This window comes from Lepus europaeus, chromosome X, assembly GCF_033115175.1.
Source record: "Lepus europaeus isolate LE1 chromosome X, mLepTim1.pri, whole genome shotgun sequence".
Lineage (NCBI taxonomy): Eukaryota > Metazoa > Chordata > Mammalia > Lagomorpha > Leporidae > Lepus > Lepus europaeus.
The window spans coordinates 67193468-67202147 of record NC_084850.1 but is presented as its reverse complement, the minus strand read 5'-3'; the positions used below and the strand labels follow the sequence as shown (position 1 = coordinate 67202147).

Below are 8680 nucleotides of genomic sequence, written 5' to 3'. Positions count from 1 at the left end.
TTATGGTACCCACCACTATTTCAGACACTATTTCTAATCTTTGCCTTATTCTGATGAATGAAGTCTTCTATATATTTTTACCAAGTCTTAAGCAGGGGATACTCAAAACCTGGCATCACATACACTCATGAACAGAACACCTGGCTTTGACAATGATTAAGCCCTGTTTCTGGCTCATTGCCACTCAGACAATGAATGTGTGGGTTGGAAGCAGAGAAAAAGACTTCTGTGGCTCTCTCCAGCAGCTGTGGCTCTCTATTGCCCACATGAGAGGAACAAGGACATTTCAAATCTGCTATTTCCTTTAAATGTATAAACTCACTAGAAGGTGAATTCCTGTGGGAGTGTGCCTGGACTTTAAATAGATAATGTCAACATGAAACTCATTTGCTTTTCAAAATGTTGACATCTTTTTTTTTAAAGTGATAGTATCCTCATGATTATTGTTCAACAGTGGTAAAAAATACTTTTAATCTGGAGTATTTTTAGAAAAATGATTCACCGCTGCCTTGGATGTTCAACAGTTATTTACTGAAAATAATATTTTAAAAACAATTTTTTTGCTCCCACTTGACAGGAAAAGAATCTGAAAAGTGTGACCATGTCGGTATTGGTTTCATAAGGTGTGCATAATGTTCCAGTTCATTTTTTGAAAGTATTTGAACTCATCACTTTATTCTTTAACTGATTTTATAAGGCAAAGTGAATATGACTGCCATGGATATTCTTTCTTTTTTTTTCTAAAGATTTATTTATTTGTTTATTTATTTATTTGAAAATCAGTTACACAGAGAGACAAGGAGAGACAGGAAGAGAGAGAGGTCTTCCATCCACTGGTTCACTCACCAATTGTCTGCAATGGCCAGAGCTGTGCCAATCCGAAGCCAGGAGCCAGGAGCTTCTTCCGGGTCTCCCACACGGGTGCAGGGGCCCAAGGACTTGGGCCATCTTCTACTGCTTTTCCAGGCCATAGCAGAGAGCTGGATCAGAAGTAGAGCAGCCGGGATTTGAACTGGTGTCCATATGGGATGTCGGCACTGCAGGTGGCAGCTTTACCTGCTACACCACAGTGCCAGCCCCATGGCTATTCTCTTTCTCACAAAGTTAAAATAAATAATAAATGTGCCTTTTAAATGATTAATACTGAGGAAAAAAAAAGAGAGATTCTTAAACATTTTCAAATGACCTTACTGGTTGACATGTGGTATTTCTGTTTACACTTTAATTCATTATGTCAACTATCTCTAAATTAAACTACCAGAAGATTAACAAAAGTCATTTCTGAATGGATTTCTCCCAAAACAGGTATAAGCTCCTAGAAACCATCCACTGTTTTATGTCAGTAAGTGTGACTGTGTTTATTTTATATAAACGTTTCATTATTAGACATTGTGGGAATAATTATTGTGAGAGAGTTCTGGCAAGACCTACCATCAGCAATAAAATTTAAAAGTGATCCTTCAAATTTGCAAGTTAAAGAGAAGTGAAGTGTCCTTGGATTGATAGAATTTTTTAATGATGAAAAACACCATATTTTTAGAATTACCTAGCTGGACTCAGTTTAGATCACCCTAATTTTGTTGGCAACATCCAAAGCATCATAATCAGGAACCAGCCAAACATAGGCCGTCTTCACTCCATCGGTCTGATCAGGGTGTTGACGTTGGCCACATCAATGTCACAGTGTTTCTTCACAGCATGTTTGATGTGGTGCTTGCTGGCCCTGACATCCACAATAAACACCAATGTGTTGTTGTGTTCTGTCTTCTCCATCGCCCGCTCAGTGGTCAGGGGGAACTTGACAATGGCATAGCATTCAAGCTTGCTTCTCCTGGGGGTGCTCTTCTGGGGGTAATTGCACTGCCATCAGAGATGAAGTGTTTTGGGCCACTGGAATGTGGGTGATGTACAGATTTTTTTTAAACTGTTGTTTTCTTTATTATGATTTTAATTTGTATCATTGAATCAGATCTTAATCAACATTTCTTTAAATTGTAAATCACTTTGACTCATATCCATTAACCTTGTTATGTAGGTGTGCAATAGATATTTGTCAAGTTTAGTTGGTTACCAATCCTACTTGTTTCTTTTCCCCAAAACATAATTTGAATAAAAGTTTGCTTTGTTTTGTTTAGACATAAATATACTCTCTTGGTTTTATAGATTAGCTTTTCAGTTTCTTGAGCTACAAATATTTTTCATATGATATGTCAATAATTCAGTAAGAGTCACTTTTTTGCAATTCTGTATTTTAAACTGAATGTCTTTAGCAGTACAATTTTATCATACTATTAAATAAAAATACTATCCTTTAGATGATAATGAATGACTCAGGCAAAATTTGATCCATTCTAAAATAACTGTGTGTTTTATAGACCCTCAGATCTTGGCAGGCATTTTGTATAAAGTGTGTGATTAGTGTTGAGATTTTTTTTATGATTATAAGAAGATTTATTTATTTAATTGAAAGGCAGAGTTACAGAGAGGCAGAGGTAGAAACAGAATCTTCCAGATTTTTTTTTTTTTTTTGTGGCTGTAGATGTCTCTCAGCACTACCTTCTTGGCTGTGAAAGCCTTTGTTTTGGCTTGAATTTTGGGAGGGGCAGGAGCTTCCTTCTTCGTCTTCAGTGGCATCTTGGTGAAAAAGTGATAGAACTTTTTATACTGGGTATTAAGGAATGAAATCACTAACATATTCTCCCTCACACAACTTTTCTCCATGTCCACACCAGCAGTTGTCATATTTTATCTTTTTGATAAAAGCCAATCTAACCGGAGTAAGGTGGTATCTCATTATGTTTTTTAATTGCTTGATTTTTTTTTTTTAATTTGAGAGAGGAAGGGAGGGAAGCAGGGAGGGAAGGAAGGAAGGAGGGAAGGACGGAGGGAGGAAGAGAGAGAGAGAGAGAGAGAGAGAGAGCGAGCTCTCATCTACAATTCATTTCCCGAACACCCACAATAGCCAGGATTGGGCCAAATTGAATTGGGAGCTGGGAATTCAATCTGAATATCCCATGTAGGTTCCAGGAACCCAAGCCTTCCAAGGTGCAAATTAGAAGGAACCCGGAGTCAGGAGTGGAGGCACAAGTCAATTCCAGACAGTCTGATATGGGATGCATGTATCCCAAACAGTATTTTAATAGATAAAATGTCTGCTCTTTCATTGTGGTTTTGATTTGTATTTCCATGATGATGTGAGATATTGAGAATTTACTCATTTACCTGCTGACCATTAGTTTATCTTCCTTTAAGAAATGTGTATTTAGTTCTATTGATCACTTTTTGAATGTATTTTATTTTGCTGTTGAATTATATATATATATATATAATTTTTATTTTTTGACAGGCAGAGTTAGACAGTGAGAGAGAGACAGAGAGAAAGGTCTTCCTTTTCCGTTGGTTCACCCCTCAAATGGCCGCTATGGCCAGTGCGCTGCGGCTGGCGCACTGCGCCGATCCGAAGCCAGGAGCCAGGTGCTTCCTCCTGATCTCCCATGTGGGTGCAGAGCCCAAGCACTTGGGCCATCCTCCACTGCACTCCCGGGCCACAGCAGAGAGTTGGACTGGAAGAGGAGCAGCCAGGACAGAATCCAGTGCCCCAACTGGGACTAGAACCCGGTGTGCCGGTGCCGCAAGGCAGAGGATTAGCCTATTGAGCCGCGGCGCCGGCCGATTTATATTTATTTTTAACATAGATTCCATTAATAATCTCCTTGTCAGATACATAACTTGTAAATATTTTCTCCCATTTTGCAGATTATCCATTCACTCTGTTGATCATTTCTTTTCCTGTTCAAGAGCTTTAATTTTGATAATCAATCATGTTTATCTATATTTACATTTATTTCCTGTATTTGGGGACAATATAAAAAAAAAAAAATCCTAGCCCACTCTAATGTCCTGAAGAAATTCTCATATGTTTTCCTCTAGTGTTTTCTAAGTTTCATCCTTACATTTAGATGTTTAATCCATTTTGAGTTGAGTTGGTTTTTGCACATGGTAAGAGATAGGTGTATAGTTTCATTCTTCTCCATGTTGATATCTAATTTTTACAGCATCATTTATTGAAAAAACTATCCATTTTCCAATGCATACCTTAGCAACCTTGGCAAAGATTAGCTGGCTGAAGATAGATGAATTTACATCTGTTATTTCTATTCTGTTCCATTGGTCTATGTGTCTCTTTTAATACTGTATTATTTTATCTGCTGTAGCTTTGTAATACATTTTAAATACTGGCAATTGTTTTTTGAATATGAATCTAAAAGTATGGAAAACAAAAGAAAAAATAGATATGTTACACTTCATCAAAATTAAAATCTTTTGTGCATGAAAGGACACATTCAACAGTGTGGAGTGGTAAACTATAGAATGAAAGAAAACATTTGCAACTTATTTTTCTGGTAACAAATTAATATTCAGCATGTATAACAAACCCTCACAACTGAACAAGAGCAACAATAAAAGCAAAACAATGCAATTAACAAATGGGCAAAGTACTTCAATAGGTTCTTCTCCAAAAAGAACATACAAATAATAACTAATAATAGTTATTGATAATAGTAATAATAATAGTAATTGATAATAATAACTAATAACTAATAAACACATAACATGCTTAATAAAATTAGTCATAGGGAAATGTAAATCAAATCTCCATGAGGTGCCATTATGCACCACTAGGGATGGATACAAGCAATAAAAATTAAAAACAAGTATTGGTGAGGCTGTGGAGAAATGGAAAAACCTGGAGTTTGCTATTAGGAATAAAATCCCACTAATAGAAACAGAAGGGAAGATGTTATATAATTACACTTATATGTGATACTTAGAATAGACAAATTAATAGTTGCAGAAAGCAAAAAATCATCAGTTTGGAGAAAAGGGAAATGGGGAGGGAGGCACAGATTTTGTTGGAGATGTTGAAAAAAATTTGAATATATATAGTGGTGACAGTTACATAATTTGTGAGTATATCAAATGTTTTTGAATTACACACTTATGGATGGTGAAAATGTAGAATATTATGCTATGCATATTTTATAACAGTGAGAAAAAAGACATAAATTATCTAGTGCAATTTTATATCAAAAGTAATTGATAAACAAGCTAAATTTGGTGGCCTGACATACTTTACTATCCCAAATTTGATATAAACTTCTAGTTACTCTGGGTAATGAGATGGATACCCTACAGTAGCTTTGATCCTGTTTTTTCATTTCCCCTCTTGTGTTTTTATCCTGATTACCTGGTGCTTTCACTAGAATTTATCTTCAGTCCATCAGGAAATACTTCAGTTGTAGAATTTCTGATTGAATACATTCAAATAAATATGTAATTTAATCTCCATATTTTAAATATATAAAAACTTAAGAAGACAAAAGACAAAGGGCTTGTCAAGTTTTCCAAACCAGTTAAAGTAAGATGTAGAACTGGGAAACAAATCAATTGAAGTGTATTAAGCATTAAGATTTTCAAGGTTATTAGAAGCACTGGGATGAAGTGGCGAGAAGGTGGTTTAAGTTATATGTTGAGGTTTTTGTGTCTGAGCATTTGAGGGACAGACTGTCCAATAACAAAATAATCATTTCCAGCATCTGAATTTATTCAGAATAGAGAAGTGCAACAAATAAGTATCTGAAAGAGGAATTGGCATGGGTGACTCAGTCTATTCTAAGTCATAACTATTATGGTCGCCCCCTCAGAGAACCCTGCCTTGGCACCCTATTGAAAGGTGCTCTATGGCTCTAAATCATATTTTGTTTATTTCCTTCATAGTACCTATTGTACCCAGAATATCAATTTACTTAGTTGCTTATCCCCCCTGCTTTGGAAATTATGAGTTTCTTAGTTTGTCTTTTGCATCACTGTGTACCTGGTGAATAATAGAGTTTTTGGAACTGAAAAACACATTTAATAAACATCTGTTGAATGAGTGGGTAAATCCAAATGCAGATGGCAAAAATGGGATGAAAAGATCACAAAATGGCTACAGAAATCTCTGTTGCACTTATATAGGAAAGCGATGCAGGAAAAGAATTGAGAAGACTTCCTGACAATAAATCAAGACCTAATGGGATATGAGTGGTTGAGAAGAGTTTAGGCAACAGGAGGCTCCACTAGGAGAGTTCCACACAGAGTGGAGTAGGGGGCAGTACAGAGCCTCGTGTGGAAAACCAGTGAGCCAAACTCTTCTGGAGTTCGCTAAGTAGAAGCTGCTAATGGAGGGCATGAATAGATATATGGCTTGAGCTTAGTTTCTGCTGAAAATCAAAATATTTCTGAAGCATCAGAAAGAAAGACCAATGTATGTATAGGGAGAGAGCCACAATAAAATACTCACTTAGCTGTGAAGTTTAACTGACCTCAGGCCTATGAAGTCTTATAGAGTAATTGCTACCTGAAAATCATTATTTCAGTTTGTGTTACAATTCTCCTAAGGATGAAGTAACAATTTCTTCACACTGGGGGAAAAATGCAAGTAGTGAGGTGTAAATAAGTAATAGGTGTTAACAAAGCTGCTGTGTTCAAATATCACGTATTTAAGTGCTAGATTATTGGAATTCTGAACAATTTCAATGGAGCATTCTGTGGGCAAACTACCTATTCTGAGAAGCTGTAGTGATGTGGCTCTGCTTATCCAAGCACCTGTAAAGTGAATGTGGAAAGTTTATGACCTATCAAGGCCTCAAATTTTCTTTACTCATGAAAGTCTGGCATTTGGTATCTACTCTGTGTAGTAAAAAACAGATTATATTATTAAGAATATGGTAGAATGTGGTAGAAATATGTATTTCCTTTGTAGGAACAGTAAAGTGCTGCTTGCATTTGCAGTCATAACTGTATTACATTTTGTACTATGCTCAATTCTCTGGTTGGCACAATATTCTCCAAAAGCAAGATCATGGGTTTTCCTTTCCTCCTTTTTCTCCTTCTCCTACATTTTTTTCTCCTTCTCTTAATGCTGTGAAATAAATCAGCTCCATTTTTCCATAGTCCTATATTCTGTGACACTAAAAGGCAACTGTGAATAGTTCTTTTCCTGCGCTACTTGATATGGATGTTCATGTTCAGGCCCTGAAAATTTTCTACTATTTAATCTCAGCCTCTTGTGAAATTTCTTTTCATTGCTTGCCTTTGTGTCTTTTAAAAATCACTCTTCATGCTCCCTTAAACTTCATTAAGTTATCATTGCAGTTGGTCCCTCGATTTGATATGTTATAACCTGTGTATGCTCTTTCTGCATGCTTGATTACTTTCTGCACTTCTGCTTTCCTCTATACTGGCCTTTAAAACCCACCACTCCCCACCCTCTCAACTGTAATTATTTCTGGATGGCATGCATAACCCGTGGGCATATATTCATTTAACTTTGAGCACTTTCTATTTCCCCTCTGTCCTTTACTTCCATTGCACTAACCCACTCAAATTTATCATGCATTTCCTGCAGATATCTGTGACTGGCTTTGCTGAATATCACACAGCTCAGTTTTCTATTCCTTAATTAAAAGTCGGGCAAGAGGAATGAGTGTTTAACTGTTCCAAATCTCCAACATAGCTAGTCTAATAAGTGTGATTTGATTTAAACCAAATCAAGAATTAATCTTAACCTTAATTTTTTTTAGTTATCATGTGAGGAATTTCAAAGTCTAAAATAATTTTCATTTTGGAGTGTTTCTGCTATTTATATATTCTTAATTTTTCTTTTTAAATAACACAACAATTATACACAAATATGGAGTAGAATGTGATATTCAATACATGTATGCAATATATAAAGATCAAGTCATGGTAATTAGCATTTCTATCTATTTATAAATCTAGCATTTTTTGTTTAGAAACTTTAAACTCCTTTTCACTAGTTCTTTATATAAAATATGTAACAGATTTTTGAAAAGTACACTCATAGTGTAGAACACTAGAACTTATTCCAATTATATTTTAGCACCAGTTATTCAAACTCCCTTTGTCCTCCTCCTACCCTACTCTTCCTAACCTCAAGTAATCCTTATTCTACTCTCTTCTTCTTTGAGATAAACTATATTAGGTTCTATGTTAGTGAGAACATATGGTTTCATATGTTGTCTTTCTCTGCCTGGCTTAGTTCATTTAACATAATGTCCTCCAGCTCTATCCATTTTGCTAAAATTACAAGATTTCATTATTATTTTTGATAAAACATTTTCCTTGTATGTAATATACCACTTTTTAATCCATTCATCTGCAAGTGGTCACCCTGGTTGATTCCATGACTTGGATATAGTGAATCGTACTGCAATATACATGGTACTGCAGGTATCTTTTTCATATGCTGACTTAATTTCCCTTGGATATATATTTCCAGAACTTGGATTGATGAATCAAATTGAAGCTCTATTCTTAGTTTTTAAAGAACCTACTTTCTGTATAGGCAATATTTTTTATAAAACCCCCAAAGCACAGGTAACACAAGCTAAATATAGACAAATGGGAAGCTTCTGCACATCAAAAGAAAATATCAATAGAGTGAACACACAACCTACAGAATGGGAGAGAAAATATTTGAGAACTATTTATCTATAATAGTTGTTGGATAGAATATCTTTTTCTTCTTACTTTATAGGTTATGCTCACAGTTATCACCTAAACTCTTAGATTTTGCCCTATTTGTGGCAAATCTATGAACCCATTGTAGCTATTG

At 35.5% G+C, this 8680-nt stretch overlaps 1 pseudogene; it reads right to left on the bottom strand.

Moving 5' to 3' along the window:
* Window positions 1-1561: 1561 nt before the first annotated feature.
* LOC133753023 (large ribosomal subunit protein uL23-like) lies at window positions 1562-2634 on the bottom strand (annotated as a pseudogene).
* Between the last annotated feature and the right edge of the window lie 6046 nt (window positions 2635-8680).